Source organism: Eubalaena glacialis, chromosome 6 (assembly GCF_028564815.1).
Source record: "Eubalaena glacialis isolate mEubGla1 chromosome 6, mEubGla1.1.hap2.+ XY, whole genome shotgun sequence".
NCBI lineage: Eukaryota > Metazoa > Chordata > Mammalia > Artiodactyla > Balaenidae > Eubalaena > Eubalaena glacialis.
Window position 1 is genome coordinate 144,031,444 of NC_083721.1, and position 19,693 is coordinate 144,051,136.

The 19,693-nt window shown below is 39.4% G+C and overlaps 1 protein-coding gene across 3 annotated transcripts in view; it reads right to left on the reverse strand.

Moving 5' to 3' along the window:
• TBC1D5 (TBC1 domain family member 5) overlaps positions 1-18,899 on the reverse strand; it is a 542,652-nt gene extending 523,753 nt beyond the window's left edge. For 2 of the 3 annotated variants that reach the window (XM_061194718.1, XM_061194716.1), the window contains exon 1: positions 18,738-18,899. The gene's annotated coding sequence lies outside the window, so the exon portion shown is untranslated. Of the gene's footprint in view, positions 1-11,705; positions 11,797-18,737 lie in introns of all 3 variants that reach the window. The other variant, XM_061194717.1, reaches the window with a different exon arrangement.
• Between the last annotated feature and the right edge of the window lie 794 nt (positions 18,900-19,693).

A 19,693-nucleotide genomic window follows, 5' to 3' on the forward strand; every position in this document is an offset into this window, starting at 1 on the left:
ATTCTGAATAATTTGTTCTCTCCTATGTCCAATTCATTAATTCTCTTTAGTTGTATTTAATCTACCATTAACCATACTCACTGAGTTTTTCATTATAATTATTATTTTTTATTTCTAGAAGTTTTGTTCAGGTCTTTTTCAAATCTGCTAAATTTCTCATACCCTGCAGATATTTTCCACCTTTATGTAAACGTAATAAACAGTTGTTTTATAATCGCTGTCTGATCATTCCAAAACCTGAAGTTCCTGAGGACCTGCTTCTGTCAGTTGTTTCTCCTGCTTCTCACTCATGGTGCCTTGTTTCCTTGTGTGGCTGGTTATATTTTACTGTGGGCTAATTCTCTGGAAAATTATTTGTGGGAATTTCCTAGGACCTAAGATAAAAATGTATTCTACCTGAAAGGACTTTCATTGGCTTCTCCCAGGCACCTAGAACCACTTAAGTTCACAACTTGAGGTGAGATTTGTACCACCCAGGTGACACTGAATATGAGCTGCAAATCAAGAGGAGGGAAGACCTCTGGTTATAACTTCTTAGGAACCGGTGTTTTTTCAGGTCCAAGACAACTATTTTTGCAGCCTCCTGTGATCAAGAGCATGGTAAGGGTTTTAAACTTGATTTAACCATACTCTATAGACATAGCTCTTTGAAGTCTCAGTTTTATGGAGAAGGAATTTCCTATTAAACTCCTCTCCTTGGGCCTATCTAGGCTTTAATTTCTATACCCTGTGCCTTATGAGGCCTTCAAAACCAAAGTAAAAGTTCCATGGAATACGGCAAATGTCCTCAGAGGAAAAGCAGTTTTAATATTCTGCTTACTTCTCTGAATTCCCACCTTCATGTAGATTTTGGCCTGGTAATTTCTTTTTGTCATGTTAGCTTTTAAGGAAAAAAAAAAAGACAGTTTTCTAGCATTTCTAATTCTTTTCAAGGCATTATTGATACTTTGTCCATACAACCTAGCTGACCATATTATCCTGTTTTCAATTTTAAAAGGTTTCGTATTTTTATATTTCAATCACTGAAAGTTTCATTTTGTGGGAAAGAGTAACACTGACACCAAGGAACAATTTGTCTTTATTCACCTTGATTCTCTGGTACTGTCTAGGACAGAAATTTGCCAAATTCCAAAACATATCAATTCCATTTTATTATAAGACAGTTAAGAGATGGACAAGATTCTGAAAGTAATCCCCCAAATAGACATCTGTATAATTGCTAAGGAATTTATTGGTCTACTGATCTCCTCCCCCCAGCAACATGTATAAGGTGCAAAAATTCTACATTTGAAACTACTGGAAGATTGACCAGAGTTGTAAAAAGATGACAAATAAGGGAGAATTGGAGAACTGAGTTCAATCTTGTTTCTGCCAAGAAACAAAATCATAAAGAAAAAGACTAATATATGGAACTACATAAAAATGTAATAATTCTTCATAAGAATTTGTAAAATGTATAAGCAAAACTGAAAAACCAAATTGAGTATATTTACAATATATGTAATAAGCAGAGTTCAAATCTATAACCCACAAAAAGCTCTTGAAGGTCAATAAGAAAAGAAAATAAGCACCCCCAAAAAACGGACAAAAGGCTTAAACAGGCATCAAAGAAATAAGAATAAAAGCAACCTATCAACTTTTGCCAACAGGTTAACTAAAAGTAATGATTTACAATACCATCTGGTAGCAAGATTATGGGAAAATATAATTTATACCCTGCACTAAAAGTTGCAGTACAAATTAATATTATCTATTAGGCAGTTTGGCAGTAAGTATCAAAATCTAAATTACACATACCCTTAGATACAGTAATATCACTTCTAGAAATATGCCTAGAAATATAACATCAGTGCATGAGGACTTATGAAAGATAAAATTTAAAAACAGAACACAGGGTTTCCCTGGTGGCACAGTGGTTAAGAATCCGCCTGCCAAGGCAGGGGACAGGGGTTTGAGCCCTGGTCCAGGAAGATCCCACATGCCGCGAAGCAGCTAAGCCCGCGTGCCACAACTACTGAAGCCTGCACGCCTAGAGCCAGTGCTCCGCAGCAAGAGAAGCCACCGCAATGAGAAGCCCACACTCACCGCAACTAAAGAAAGCCCGCGTGCAGCAACAAAGACCCCACACAGCCAAAAATAAAATAAACAAATAAATTTATTTAAAAAATAAAAAATAAAAATAGAATACAAAACCGATTAAAAAGGAGTTATATGCTCAATTAAAAATTAAGAAACTATATAAATAATAACAGAAAAAGAAATATAATTATTGTTTAAAAAGACTGGGAATTGAAGTTACTTTTAAAAATTTCACTTTATATTGTACTTTTTTTAAATTAACGATATATTATCATGATTCTTGGGAGACTGAAAGTATAGACAAATTAACTCATCCAATAATTTTTATAGTTTTATTTTTTTGTTTGTTTTTTAGGTCTGTGTGGTGGATTAAACATGGTCATAAATTTTCTGTCACTTTCTGCACCAGAAGATGGAGTTTAATTCTCCTCCCATTGAACCCAGGCTGACTATCTATTTAATCAATAGAATACAGCAGAAGTAACGCTCATCAGTTTTAAGCCTAATCATTAAGAGCGCTAGCTGCTTCTATCTCCTACCTCTTAGAATGCTTGTTCTTGGGACACTCACTCTCAGAGCCCACCAGTCACACCCAGGCCACATGGAGAGGCCTCACGTAGGTGCTGTGATCAACAGCCTAGTTTAGCTCCCAGAGAGCAGCCAGCATCAACTGTCAGCCTTGTGAGTGAGCCATCTTAGAAGTGGAAACTATGACCTCCAATGAGCGGACACCAAGTGAAACAGAGAAAAACCTCCCCTCCCGTACCATGTCCTATACAAATTATAAAATCATGAGTAAATAAATATTACTGTTGTCTTAAGTTAGTAAGGTTTGGAGTAGCTTATGACACAGCAGCTAATAATTGGAACAGCTTCTTATTTACTGCTCTATTTTCAGCACCTAGAACAGTACCTGTTACGGGACATCTACTTTTAATAGGCACAGCACCAGGAGTATGAGTAAAGATGATGTACGTGGCCTTGGAGCTCAAAGAGCAGTCAAAAGTGGGAAACAGGCTCTTACATAAAAAGACGATTCTAACACATAATAAATGTTATGGAGTAGTACAGGTTATTTGGCCAAACAGGAAGGGTACAACACAGACTTAGTGGTTTAAGTAAGCTTTCTGGAGCAGTGGCATTTAAGCTGAGACCTCACAAGAAGTCAGTAAGATCAAGAGATAGAATATTCCAAGCTTGAGGTGAGCAAAATCATAAACGGTTCCAAAAACTCAAAGATTTCAGTACTTTATAATGAAATCACAGAGTATAGGGGAGGCAGAAGAAGGAGACACAAGACTGAGAAATAGATGATGGAGACCACAGTCAGCCCACCTTATAAGCAGGTTCCCTGCATATTCCATCCGTGGTTGGTTGAATCTGTGGATGCAGAACCTGCCAATATGTGGGCCGACTGCAAGTTACTCGTGTATCTGTGGACTTCAATATCTGCTGGGGGTCCTGGAACCAATCCCTGATAGATACTGAGGGAGGACTGCATTGAAGGGTTTTACGCTACAGTGTAAGAGAATCAGACGAGAGCTTAGAAAGATCATCAGGCTACAGGGACACCAATGAGACAACCTTACAGAAACATAAGCAAGAGCTGATGATCTAGACATCCAAAGATGATATACCAGAGTAGAAGTAGTGGGGATAAACAGACATTGGATTCAAGACGTAGAATCCACAGAGCTTGATGCCTTTATGTGAGGATTTGGGAAAAGGGAATAAAGTGTGTCTGCCAGGTTTCTGGCTTTGAACAACTAGAGAGATGGCGGTACCAACCAGTGAGATAATAAACTTGAGAGGGGGAATAGGTTTTCTAAGAAAAGATGGTAAATTCAGTTGCACACATACTGAAATTGAGCTTTCTGTGGGCCACCCAAAAGTGGAGTTATCCAATAGGCAATGGGATCCCCAGGTCTAAAGCCCAGGGAAGAAATCGGTTGGAGACCTAAGATAACAGACTCTTCAGAAGCCTGTTCTCTCTTTGTAACACTAATCTCTCTGTGTGTCCTCTGGAGTCCTCAACCACCCAGCTACAACTCTACAATCCTCTCGCAATTTGTCTTTATAAAGTATGTCTCTCTCATTTTGTTAACGCTTCTAAAACAGTGGTTTTATTTTATGAGGAAACCTAAGTTTAATCAATGTCTTGCCATACCCTTTGCATGATAGGATGCATGGTGGCCACTGGTCAGGGCATTTTGCAGTAGTTTTAGTGACAATAAGGAAGGAAATCAGAGGGACTGCTCAGGACTACTTCTCAGACTACTGCATCGTATTCCGGATCAAACTAAAAAGGAAGTAGGGGAGCTACTGTATGAAAGAAAGAAAGAAAACAAGGTATATCTGGAGAATTAAATAAGAAGCCAGAAAATCATTAAAAAGGGCAAAATTGAAGAAGCCCAGAAAGATAATCAGAAATCAGAAAAGGGGCCAGAGAAGGAAGAGCTGGCATATCAGGCACTTCCCCATGCCTGCCTCTCCCATTCCGCCCCACCTTCACTGCCTCCTGGTCTACTGATCACTTCCCAAAGGCCTCCACTACACTCAGTTTTGAAAATCACAGGCTTTGGGTTGGAGAACTTTAAATGGACCATAGCTTGAAAAGAAAACTCACCATGAGGAGTAGAAAATTATACCACCTGACCAGGAAAAGAAACTCATGATGCTTGATACTCCAAGAAGCCAACACGATGTACAATTTGATCTCTCTACAAAAATGGCTAGCTTCACATGGTATACTTATCTACCTGGAAAAGGTAAGAGAATCAACTGAAAAGCTGTGATGATAAATAGAGTCAGAAAGTGACTGGTTACAAAATAAATACACATGAAACATCAACAGCTTTTCTATTTACCAGAAATTGTCTGGTAGCAAAAATACACACACACACACACGAAAATCCTATTCACAACAATAAAAAATAAAATACTGTGTGACTGACTAGAAGACCAAATGACAAAGCTACTGATATCTATGGAGAAAGAATAGGTCATTCATTAAGGAGTACTGAGAAAACTGGCTGATCAAAGACCTTAGAATTTTTTAGGGACTTCCCTGGTGGTGCAGTGGGTGAGACTCTGAGCTCTCAATGCAGGGGGCCTGGGTTCGATCCCTGGTCAGGGAACTAGATCCCACATGCATGCCTCAACTAAGAGTTTGCACTCCACAACTGAGAAGCCGGCAAGCCACAACTAAGGACCCCGCATGCCGCAACTAAGACCCAGCTCAACCAAAATAAATAAATTAATTTAATTTAATTTTTAAAAAGCTTAGAATTTCTTGTACCACTTCACACTATGCCATTCAACATGTTCTGGAATAACTGCAAACCCAAAGTTTTAAATTTAAACTATGAAAACGGTTGAAAATATAAAATAATAGCTATATAACCATAAGGTAGGAAAAGCTCTACAAGATAAATAAAAGAAGAGCAAGATCTAACTACATAAAATGTTAAAAACTGTAAGAAAACAAAAAAAGGGGAACAGGGATAAAGTCACATATACCCAAATAAAGCTATTAAAATAAAGAAAGATAAGATAATACCCAATAACAATAGGTACAGGGCCTCTCAAACAGTTTTGTAGTAAAGGGTAAAGCGCTACAACCTTCCTGGTGAGCAATTTAGCCAAATGTAACAAAACTGTTAAATTATCTTTTGACCTGCTAATTCCACTCACCACAGTTTTTCCTAAATTAACAATAATGCACAGGCACAAAGGGACATGAGCTATCAATACAATAATATTCAGTGCATCACTTCTCATCAGAAAGATTGAGAGGAATCTAGGTGTCGAAGAATGGAGGACTACTTATAGCCCATTCATACAATGAAATAGTATGGAGTGACCAAAAAGTACATGGAAAAGTAGTAACAGAAGTAACATAAAATATTAAATGAAAAATAAATGCAAGCAACAAAATAGCAAGAATCACTTTTAGTTAAAAAAGACAGGGCTTGCCTGGTGGCGCAGTGGTTAAGAATCCACCTGCCAATGCAGGGGACACGGGTTCGAGCCCCAGTCCGGGAAGATCCCACATGCCGCGGAGCAACTAAGCCCGTGTGCCACAACTACTGAGCCTGTGCTCTAGAGCCCACAAGCCACAACTACTGAGCCCGTGTGCCACAACTACTGAAGCCCGTGCACCTAGAGCCCATGCTCCACAACAAGAGAAGCCACCGCAATGAGAAGCCCGCGCAACGCAACAAGGAGGAGCCCCCACTTGCCACAACTAGAGAAAGCCCGCACAGCAATGAAGACCCAACACAGCCAAAATAATAAAATAAATTTTTTAAAAATTAGGTATTATTTACATATACACATGTTTAGCTGTGTATAGCTACAATTTACATACACACAACACAGGATAAAGAAATTAAAATTAACCCTAAATTAGTTAAGAGAAATGCAGATTGGAGAAGGGAGGCAATTTACCCCAATCCTCCCCACACCGTACACATCGACCTATCAAAATGAGCATTCTTACCACAAGATTCTTGGACTTCATGAAGAAAAAGAAGTCTACTTTAATGAATGCAGCAGACAAAAACCGACATAGCGGTACCATCTGCCCATCTCCTATCAAATCCACCTTCACCCCCAAATCCTACAAGGGATCCAGGGCAATCAATCCACTATCTCACCCCAAGATGGCAAGAGATAGTGTTAGTACCTCTTCTTGGATTCCTGCAACAACTCCAAAGGTAGCATTCTGAGAAACTCTCAAGGGGTTGATTCTGATCCCCACTGGTTATTAGCAAACAAAATGCTTGCCTCTGCAGCCAGAGCCTGTGAGTTGGGCTCAGTCTTCACCCCAACTCCATCAGAAGGCGGGTGCATCTCCCCCAAGGTGGTCATATCAGAAGTGGGAGCTTACTTCTCACTGATCTAATTATTCTGAAGACCCCACTATTTGGAAGTGGAGACCTCATTACTTTTGGTTCAACCTTTTCATCTTACTTAGGGACAAAACGTTTAGTAACACTAAAACATAAAACATTCCCGCATTTGTTACTTGGCTTTCTAAACTAGTACTTGTACTACAAACCTGACTTTATTTTCAGCCTCTCCAAGCACGATAACCCTGAAGAGAACTTTAAGAACGATCCAACAGTGCACGTGATTATTTTTGATAATCCATTTTTATAAAATTTCCACAATAAGCATTACTTTTTGTAATAGGAAAAAAAACACCTGTTTTCTAATGGCCATCTAGATTATCATACTGTGATTATTTGACCTAAGATATTCACCCATGGCAGCATCTTCTTTAGAGAGATATACCACAGCTAGCTTATTGTAATTATCATATATAACTAAATCTAATCAATTTTAAAAAGTAAATCATTCTTCTAAATATAGACTTCATGACCCATAAAAAGGTCAAGATAAGCATTCGTGTCAATACAAATTTATGAAAATTTGCAATCCTCTGTAATGACTATTTCAAATCTCTTTTGTTTCAAAAAAAAGTTGTCCAATAACCACCTTTCCTGGGCAATTGAGTTAAAAAAATAATAAATCTGCGATTATTAAATATTTTCATTGAGTCAGCCACAGATACGACATGCAGCACAGAACAATGACTGAATATTATCTTTAGATGTTTTTCATCCAAACTAATGGACATTTAATGAGCACCTACTGCATGCCAGGCCCTATAGATGCTAAAGATACAAAATATTAACACACAGATCCTATATTCCAGTTCTCTGTCTACTCAAGGAGACAGGCACTATGATGAATATAAATACTAAAAAAAATATATACACACACAGACACACATACACAGACACACACAGACCCCAATCCCTTATCTCCAACTCCAAATATCCAAAAAGCTCTAAAACCTAAAAATTATTTTCTAAGCTGTCAGAGAAACATGGCCTAACTAATGAAAGGTTTCTTAAAGTCTTTTTTATTCTACTTAGTGTGAAGATGTATAATTTTGCTGGGAAAATTAATGTGTCTGATTATGGGGTGACTGCTCCTACCCATAGGAGGTTTCATGATATACAGCATATGCACCATATTAATTTTCTAAATTCCAAAAACTTTTTACTTCTGAGACACATATGCCACCATGGGTTTCAGATAAGGGACTACAGACCAAGTTTGGAGGATGCAAAGAAAGATGAATTATTTCAAGGAGCAAACAAGTCAGTCGAGGAAGGTAAAAGTTGTAATCAGAGAAGCCTCCAGAAAAAGATTATCTTGTTCTGGGCTTCATAACACTACACTTGAAAATTTTAAACTAATCCTTTTATACCACCACCAAAGACATCTTTTATTGTTTCTACAGCCTTACTTCCTTGTTTTGAAAGATCTGAGCTGCCAAACCATATTTATTCATATTTAAATCTCCAAAGGGATAAAATCATTACTATACCAATCTTGTATTTTCATCCAAAAAAGCACAAACTTTCTGTTTTCTTGGCCCTACGGCCTTATACCAAATAAATGTACGATTTCCATTAAGTTCATTCAAATACAGTCAGTCTTGAATATGTGGATATGATCAACCACTGCAGATTATCCACAGCAGAACATAATATCTAACACTTAGATTGTAGCATTAGCTACATACCAGATACTATCTAAGCATTGTATGTATATATACAGTCAGCCCTCCATATACTCTGGTTCCACATCTGCAGATTTAATCAATCATGAATCAAAGATATTCAGGGGGAAAAAAATAAAATTCCAGAAAGTCCAAAAAAACAAAACTTGAATTTGCCAGGCTCCGGCAACCATTTACATAGTACTTACATTGCATTAGGTATTATAAGTAATCTACAGATGATCTAAAGTATGCTTAAGGATGTGTGTATACTATATGCAAATATTATGCCATTTTCTATAAGGGACTTGAGCATCCACAGATTTTGGTATCCACAGGGGTCCTGGAATGAATCCCCTGCCAATACCAAGGGACAACTGTTTATCTACATGTATGTCATATACACACACACACACACACACGTGTGTATGTAACATTTATATATATAACATAATAAGAACAGCATAGGTATAATACATATATTACATGTGTTTATGTGTATACACACACGTATACATACACATATAATCATTTAATCCTCAAAACAACTTTGTGAGGTAGTTTCTATTATTATCCTCATTTTAAAGATGAGAAAAGTGAGGCACTGTGAGGCTAAGTAACTGGCCAGCATGGCATTATGAGAGACATCACGATAGAGAACAAGCATGGAGAAAACATTTATAACACAGATTTGCTGTTATAATGACTTCCTTCTCAAACTTACTATTATCCCAGTTAATAGAAAATTAATGCCACTGGAATTAGCCTCAGGCCCTCCCCCATCTCTTTCCCCTCCCACAACTGCCCCCATTCACAACCTCTCAGTTCTCAAATTCTAGTACACAAACTGTATAGCACTGCCATTTTAATGATCTGTCCACGTTAAGAGAAATGTTTTAGACCAGGTGTACAGCACCATTCCTCAGACTGGGCTGATGTGGGATAAAGTTTTCAGTGGTCTGAGACAGAAAGCGGGTGGGGAACAGACGATATATATATTTTTATGAAACACAAATTATTCAACTTAAAATACCATTTTTCATTCTAAGGTTGTCATTCTTACCTTCTCAGTGTTAAATATGATAATGATGATCAATGTTTAGTTTCGTATTGTCGTTACTGGCCAAATAAAAAGTCAGTAACCCAGTCAATCCCCCTCAAAATCCTAAATGTTAGAATAACAAACATAAATAAATCTACCATATATGCATAGAGGGGGAGGGGAGGGGAGGGGAAACAGTCATAGGCAAGAAATGAAGGACTCAAAACTTGCAGGTTCAAAAGGAAACAGACACCACTTTCACTTTTAACAGTGACATACAAACTTAAGAGACCAGTCCAGCAAACAAGTGCAAACAAAATAAACCGTTGCAAATTTCAATGTCTTATTCAGAAAAGATTACAATCATTGAGGCAATTCTTCATTTTGAAGTGGGATAAAATGGGGGGAATTAAAAAAAAAAAAAGAATGACAAATTTGAATTTTAAAATGAAAGTCAAGCTCGATAATTCTCAACAGTACTAGGAAAAGGGGATTTAAAAGAGTATCATTCATTTATTTTCTTCCAAAACACAACAAAGAGAAGACTTTTAAAAGCATGGACTCTAGAGTCAGCCAGAATCCCAGCTCTGTGCTGGCATGTGACTTTTACCCTCTCTGCTCTAGTTTCCTTCGAGGTTGGTGTGAGGATTAAATGAATTAAGATACATAAAGTGCTTAGAACAGTGCCTGGCACTTAGTAAGTGCTTCAAAAGTACTGTCATACACGAATTCGCCCACAGGTGGGCTGGCACTAGCCCCAGGACCCGGACTCACCCACCACTGGATGGGCCCCAGCCCCACCCACCAGCAGGCCAACATCAGCTTCAGGACAACCCAGAAGCCACAGCCAGATGTGTCAGGAACCACCCCCAGCCCAACAGCAGGCAGACACCAGCTCTAGGACCCCCAAGGCCCTGCAGCCAGAGAACCTGGAACCTGGCTCCATCCATCAGCAGCCCAGGACTAGTCCCAGGAGCCCCTAGGCCCCAACCCCACTCATCAGCAGGTTGACCCAAGCTCCAAGACACCTTGGACCCCTCAGCCAGCCACCCTGCAATCCAGCTTCACTCACCAGGGCCAACAGCAGCCCTGAAACACCTCAGACACCACAGCTAGCCATGTCAGGGACTGGCCCTGCCCACCAGCAAACAGACTCTAGTGCTAGGACCCCCTGGACCTACACCCACCCCAGAACCCAGCTCTGCCCACCTACCAATCAGCGCTAGCTGCGGGACCCCCCAGGAACCCACAGCCAGCTGTCTCATGACCCAGCCCCACCAACGAGACCAGGGGCCAGCCATACCTACCAGACCACCAATAGCAGTCAGACTGCCACAACAGAAGGACCCACACAGCCCACACAGGTGGGCCCTAGAACATATAGTTCTGGTGACTAGAGGGGAGTGCACTGCTGGGAAACACAGGATGTCTCCTACAAAAGACCCCTTCTCCAAGATCATGAAATGTAACCAACCTACCAGATACACAGAAATAAAAATAGCAAACTAGGCAAAATAAGATGACAGAAGAATATATTCCAAACAAAGGAACAAAATAAAACCCCAGAAGAAGAACTAGCTGAAGTGGGGATAAGCAACCTACCCAATAAAAGTTCAAAGTAGTGATCAGAAAGATGATCAAATAACTCCGGATAAGACTAAATAAACAGAATGAGAAGTTAGAAGTTTTTAACAAAGAGTTGGAAAATATAAAGAAGAACCAAACAGAGATGAAGAATACAATAACTGAAATGAAAAATACACTAGAAGGAATCAACAGTAGACTAAATGATACAGAGAAACGGATCAGTGAGCTGGAAGACAGAGTAGTGGAAATCACTGAAGCTAAACAGAAAAAAGAAAAAAGAAAAAGAAGTGAGGAAAGTTTAAGAGACCTCTGGGACAACATCAAGTGTACTAACATTCACATTAAAGGGGTCCCAGATGGAGAAGAGAGAAAGGGGCAAATAACATATTTGAAAACATAATAGCCAAAAACTTCTCTAACCTGGGAAAGGAAACAGACATCCAGGTCCAGGAAGCACAGAGAATCCTAAGCAGCGTCAACCCAAAGAGGATCAAACCAAGACACACTGTATCTAAAATGGCAAAAATTAAAAATCAAGAGAGAATATTAAAAGCAGCAAGGATAAAGCAACAAGTTACATATGAGAAAAATCTGATAAGGCCATAAGCTGACTTTTCAGCAGAAATATTGCAGGCTGGGAAGAAGTGGCACAATATAAACAGTTAAAATGACGAAAGGAAAAAACCTACCATCAACACTCTTCCTGCCAAAGCTTTCATTCAGATTTGATGGAGAGATCAAAAGTTTTACAGGCAAGCAAAAGCTAAAAGAGTTCAACCTCACTAAACTGGCGTTACAAGAAATGTTAAAAGGACTTGCCTAAGTGAAAAATAAAGGGCCACAACTAGAAATATGAAAATTACAAAAGGAACACTCATTGGTAAAGGCAAATATACAGTAAAGGTAGTCAATCAACCACTTATAAAGCTAGTAGAAAAGTAAAAGGACAAAACTTGTAAAAACAACCACAACAAATACTTAAGGGATACACAAAACAAACGGATGTAAAATATGATGTCAAAAACGGTAAACTGGGGGAAGGGGTTAAAAATGCACGGTTGTTAAAACACATTTGAACCTAAAAGATCATCAACTTAAAACAATCATAACTATATAGATATATAAATATAGATATATATGAACATACATATATACATATACACACACATAAACCTCATGTTAATCACAAACCAAAAATCTATACTAAATACACATGCAAAAAAGAGAAAGGAATCCAAAAATAACACTAAAGATAGTCACCAAATCAAAAGGAGAAAAAAGGAACAAATAAATTATGAAAATAACCAGAAAACAATTACAAAACAGCAGTAAGTACACACCTATCAATAATTACTTTAAATGTAAATGGATTAAATGCTTCAATCAAAAGACAAAGAGTGACTGAATGGATATAAAATAAGACCCATATATATGTTACCTAAAAAGAGCTCACTTCAGATGTAAAGACACACACATACTAAAAGTTAGGGGGATGAAAAAAGGTACTCCATGCAAATGGAAACCGGAAATAAAAAGGAAGTTACACCTGACACCACAGAAATAAAAAGGATCATAAGAGATTAACTATGAACAACTGTACACCAATAAATGGACAACCTAGAAGAAATGGACAAATTCTTAGAAAGGTACAATCTCCCAAGACTGAACCAAGAAGAAATAGAAAATATGAACAGACCAATTAGCAGTAATGAAGTTGAATCAGTAATTTTAAAAACTTCCAACAAACAAAAGTCCAAGGACCAGATGGCATCACAGATGAATTCTTCCAAAAACTCAGAGAAGAGTTAACACTTATCCTTCTCAAACTATTCCAAAAAATTGCAGAGGACGGAACACTTCCAAACCCATTCTATGAAGCCAGCATCACTCTGATACCAAAGTCAGACAAAGATACACAAAAAAAGAAAATTACAGACCAATATCACTGATGAATATACATGCGAAAATCCTCAACAAAATATTAGCAACTCAAATCCAACAATACATTAAAAGGACCATACATCATGATCAAGAGGAATTTCTTCCAGGAATGCAAAGATGGTTCAATATCTGCAAATCCATTAATGGGATATACCACATTAACAAGCTGAAGTACAAAAATCATACAATCATCTCAATAGGTCCAGAAAAGGCTTGTGACAAAATTCAACATCCATTTTTGATAAAAACTCTCAAAAAAGTGGGTAGAGAGGGAACATACGTCAACATAATAAAGGCCATAAATGACAAGCCCACAGCCAACATCACACTCAACAGTGAAGAAAGCATTTCCTCTAAGATCAGGAACAAGACAAGGATGCCCACTCTCAACACTTTCATTCAACATAGTACTGGAACTTCTATTCAATGTAGTATTGGAAGTCCTAGCCACAACAATCAGACAAGAAAAACAAAATAAAAGGAATCCAAATTAGAAAGGAAAAAGTAAAACTGTCACTGTCTGCAGATGACATGACACTATCCATAGAAAATCCTAAAGATGCCACCAAAGAACTACTAGAACTCATCAAGGATTTGGTAAAGTTGCAGAATACAAAATTAATATACAGAAATCTGCTGCATTTCTATATATAACAAACTATCAGAAAGAAAAATTAAGTAATAAATTAATCACATTTATAATCACATCAAAAAGAATAAAATATCTTGGAATAAATCTAAGGAAGTAAGAGATCCAGACTCAGAAAACTATCAGATACTGATGAAAGAAATCAAAGACAACACAGATAGATATACTGTGTTCATGGATTGGAGGAAGTAATATTGTTAAAATGGCCATGCTACCCAAGGCAACCTGCAGATTCAATGCAATCCCTATCAAAATACCAGGGGCATTTTTCACAGAACTAGAATAATTCTAATATTTGGATGGAAACATAAAAAAACCCAAATAGCCAAAATAATCTTGAGAAAGAAGAACAGAGCTGGAGGTATCACGCTCCCTGATTTCAAACTATATTACAAAGCTACATTAATCAAAACAGGACGGTACTGTCACAAAAACGGACACAAACATTAATGGAACAAAATAAAGAGCCCAGAAATGAACCCATACTTACATGCGCAATTAATCTACAACAAAGGAGACAAGAATATACAATGGGGAAAAGACAGCCTCTTCAATAAATGATGTTGGGGAAACTGAACAGCTACACACAAAAGAATCAAGCTGGACTACTCTCTCACACCATGCAGAAAAATACATTCAAAATGGATTAATGACTTAAATGTAAGACCTGAAACCATAAAACTTCTTAAAGAACACCTAAGTAGTAAGCTCTTTGACATCAATCTTAGTAATATTTTTTTGGATATGTCTCCTCAGGCAAGGGAAACAAAAGTAAAAATTAACAAATGGGACTACTTCAAACTTAAAAACTTTTGCACAGCAATGGAAACGATTAATAAAATGAAAAGGCTGCCTACTGAATGGGAGAAGCTATTTCCAAATCATGTATCTGATCAGGGGTTAATATCCAAAATATAAAAAGAACCCATACAATTCAATATCAAAAAACAAACAACCTGATTGAAAAATGTGCAGAGGATCTCAACAGACATTTTTCCAAAGAATATATAGCCAACAGGCAAATGAAAAGATGCTCAACATCACTAATCATCAGGGAAATGCAAATCAAAACCACATTGAGATATCACCTCACACCTGTCAGAATAGCTATTATCAACAAGACAACAAATAACAAGTGTTGGTGAGGATGTGGAAAAAAGGGAACCCTTGTGCACTATTGGTGGGAATGTGAATCGGTGCAGCCACTATGGAAAACAGTATTGAGAGTTCTCAAAAAATTAAAAATAAAATTACCAAAGTTCCAGCAATGCCACTCCTGGGTATTTATATGAAGAAAACAAAAACACTAATTAGAAAAGATATACGCACCTCTATATTTATTGCAACATTATTTACAATAGCCAAGATATGAAAGCAACCTAAGTGTCCATCAATAGATGAATGGATAAAGATGTGGGGGGTGTGTGTGTATACACACACACACACACACACAATGCAATATTACTCAGCCATAAAAAAGAATGAAATCTTGCCATTTGCAACAACATGGATGGACCTATAAGGTATTATGCTAAGTGAAATGAGTCAGAAAGACAAATACCGTATGATTTCACTTATATGTGAAACCTAAAAAACAAATGAACAAACATAACAAAATTGAAACAGTTATATATACAGAGAACAAATAGGTGGTTGCAAGAGAGGTGGGAGGAGGAATGAAATAGGTGAGGGGGATTAAGAGGTACAAATTTCCAGTTGCAAAATAAATGAATCACAGGTATAAAATGTACAGTGTGAGGAATATAGTCAATAACTATGTAATAGCTTTGTAGGATGATAAATTGTAACTAGATGTTGTGTAATAGGAAATAACAGTGTTGTGGGTCAATTATACTTCAAAAACTAACTCATAGAAAAAGAGATCAGGACCTAGAGACTATCATACAGAGTAAAGTAAGTCAGAAAGAGAAAAACAAATACCATATGCTAACACACATATATGGAATCAAAAAAAAAAAAAAAAAACAATGGTTCTGAAGAACCTAGTGTCAGGACAGGAATAAAGACGCAGATGTAGAGAATGGACTTGAGGACATGGGGAGGGGGAAGGGTAAGCTGGGACGAAGTGAGAGAGTGGCACTGACATATATACACTACCAAATGTACAATAGCTAGCTAGTGGGAAGCAGCCACATAGCACAGGGAGATCAGCTTGGTGCTTTGTGACCACCTAGAGGGGTGGGATAGGGAGGGTGGGAGGGAGACACAAGAGGGAGGAGATATGGGGATATATGTATACATATAGCTGATTCACTTTGTTATACAGCAGAAACTAACACACCATTGTAAAGCAATTATACTCCAATAAAGATGTTAAATAAATAAATAAATATAAATAAATAAATACATAAATAAATATAATAAGAAAAAGAGATCAAATTTGCAGTTAACAGAGCCAGAGGTGGAGGGAGGGGGAGTTGGATGAAGGCAGACGAAAGATACAAACTTCCAGTTATGAGATAAATAAGTACAAGGGATATAACATAAAACATGATAAACATAATTAACACTGTTTTACGTTGCATATGAAAGTTAAGAGCTGTTAAAAAGTTGTTAAATCCTAAGAGTTCTCATCACAAGGAAAAAAATTTTTTTCTATTTCTTTAATATCTATATGAGATAATGGATGTTCACTAAACTTATCGTAATAATCATTTCATGATGTAAGCCAAATCATTATGCTCCACACCTTAAACTTATACAGAGTGCTATATATCAATTATATCTCAATAAAACTGGAAGAAAAAAAGTACTGTCATAATATTATTTAACATGAAAAACAATGGTGAAGAACTAGAATGAAGACTATAAAAATTACGATGCTAAAAGTAGTTGATGTTATACTGCCATAAACTTTTTCAAAACTTAAGTACAACCATTTTTATGTATATAAAGTATGAATATATGAAGTTACGTGTGACACTTTTCAACTTACTTTTTTTAAACATAAACTTTTCAATTTACATTTTTTAAAATTTAGGAAAAAAATCGACAGGTGGAGACCCTATATTGTTTACAAGTTTGCTTCCAAGGCTCAGGAATGCACTACTCAACTGAGGCTGCATTTGAACGGGTGACAGAAAGAGCAACACACCCAATACGTTCACCAATAAAAGAAACTTTCAAGAGTATGATGCATAGCCTTTATGTTGATAAAAATCCAACTACCCATTGCTGAGCAAGTCCTTCAGTTAGAAGTACACCAAGCTTCCATGGAATATTCGCAGGCCAAGTGATGTAGGCACCACACAGCACGCACACGTGGTACCTGCACCCTTCCTAGTTGAGGGAGTTCTCCCGGTTCCGCTATCACCTCCCCTGGGACCTGGACTTAGCTTACTCTGCATAAGGGATTTCCCTAAGGCAAGCTCTCTCAGTTCATCCTGCCATGTGTCTCTTATCTCAAGCCACCTCTACACCAAACGTGAATTATTAAAACGCACTTGTTCATTGATACACTTTATTTCTTAGCAAACAAGTAATCTACATCTTTGCTACTCAAGAACGGTTCCTCCTCCAGCCGCAGGTAGGAGCTTATAAGAAAGAAAGAATACCAAGCTGCATCACAGATCTACTGAATCAGAATTTGCATATTTAAACAGGCGCCCCAAGGGATTCCTAGGCACACTGAAGTTTGAGAAGAACTGCTCTACAGGACTCCACTGCAGACAGCTGTAAAAATTAAAAATGCTCCAGTTTACAACTGAATTTAGAGATAAGATGTGAAAACTACCAAGGCGTAGAATCAGAAAAGCTCCTTAAGAGAATTAACCAACACATAAATGAATTTCTTTATCACTGATACCAAAGGTGCTCAAAGGTTTACTTTCAACAGTGTAACAGCGCACGCTCATAATATATAGGGACTACATAATCATATATTGGGGCTATATTTTGTGGTACAAAGAATACAAAAGAATGACTGGGTCTAGGAGTTTCAGCGCAATCCGGCCCAAAGGTGTGCAACCTGCATTCTAAAATTTTGGGAGTCAGAATTCGACGTTGACAAGTGAAAACTCTTTCCAGATAATTATTTAGAAAAAAATCTAAAAGATGTGAACTTTAAACATAAATCATATCCTGGAAGTAAAACTACTTAATAGCTACTGAACAAACTCTAGGTCACTTGTAGAATCAGGAAATTGTTTTGGAGGTTGGTGCTCCTTTTTCCAGGAAACGGGGGGGGGGGGGGCGTTAAAAAAAAAAAATCAATGTTCATCCTCTGCAAAGTTTTTCTCATATCCGGAACGGCCTCAACTTGCATGTTCCTACAGGTGAAAAAACTCAAGTCGTACTCAAACAAGGTCACGTTTCCATCTTGAAAAGTGAAAGGCTTTTTTCTCTTCTCAAGGCTGCACTTTAAAACATTTGGGGATTTCGGGTCCGTTTGGCTTCCGGCCCGCGAAGGAAGCGTGCTGCCCGGGGCTGAAATGAACAGGGAAATCTACCAAGTAGGAAATGGAGCCCGGGTCCGGCCACCAGGCTCTGCCTTCTCGCTGCAGGGGCCCTGCGGCCGGGACCCCAAAGGGCAGGCAGGCAGCAGGCTGGGGAACAGCCCCCCGGCCCCGCCGCCCCGCAGCGAAAGAGCCTACTCTCCCGCCACCCAGCCCCCGCCCGCCCGGGATGCGCACACGCGGAGGGCGCTGCGAGTCCCCGTCCGCGGCGGCGGCGGCACCACAGGCCTGCCAGGGAGGCGGCGGCGGAGCGAGGGGAGGCGGGACTCGTCCTGAGAGGCTGAGGGGAGACCGGGGCGGGAGCGTCTGCATGTGGGGGCTGCACTGGAGGATGGCGGAGGCGCTCAGGGGGCCCGGGCTGCTTTACGATTATCATCATTATTTTACCTGTGGCGCAGGAGGGCTCCCCAGCTCCTACTCCCTGAATCCTCCTCCTCCTCCTCCTCCTCCCCTCCTCTTTCTCTCTCCCTCAGTCTCTGCCGGGCGCTCGTGGTGCCGGCCGGGCCGGACCCGACCAAAGAGAGAACAGGGCGGGAGGGGGTGGCGGCGGCGGTGACCAGCGGCCACGTGACCACGCCCGCGCCGTAACGGCGGCCGCCTCCTGCCTCGCGCCCTCCCCGCGCTCCACCTCTAATAACCCCGCGGCTCGCGCGCCCAGGACGCTGGTGCGCAGGCGCCCGCCGGGGCCCGAAGACTGCGCGGGCGCGACGCGCTTGCTCTCCGGGCCGGGCCTGTGGGGCCCCGCGAAGCGCGAGGCGGGGAGGGAGCCGCGGGCCGAGCCCTCCTCCGCTACCGCTAGAGCGCATGCGCGGGATGGCCTTTTTTTTTTTTTTTTTTTTTTTTTTTTTTTTTTCCCCCCCCCCTTTCCTTTCCTTCCCCTTTCCTTCTCTCCCTTCCACACCCCCTCTCCGCCATCGCGCAGCTGGAGGCTGGGACTCTGCCCCAGGACTTAGACCCTCACACTCACCACCACTTCCTTCCCAGGGTGGGACCTTCTGAGAGGCTGGCCCTCCTGCCTAAGAATTTACATTTCCTTGTTGCAGCTGAGTGGACTCCTATTCATGCTTCAAGACCCAGCCAATATGTCACTTCCTCTGTGAAACGTACCCCACTCTACTTTGGGGGAGTCACTAGCATTTTGTGCATACCTACTTAAGTATAATCCATGGAGAAATAATACATAACAGTTATTTTTTACAAACCACAGTACTAGGCTTGTATTTTATGTTACCTCATAACCTAGGGCAGTATGCGTCTTTAGCATTATGGTATCTCGGCAAAGGCCGGATGACTGACTATCCGAATGCAGACATGCCTAAATGCTGTGCCTTGTCCTCCACTGC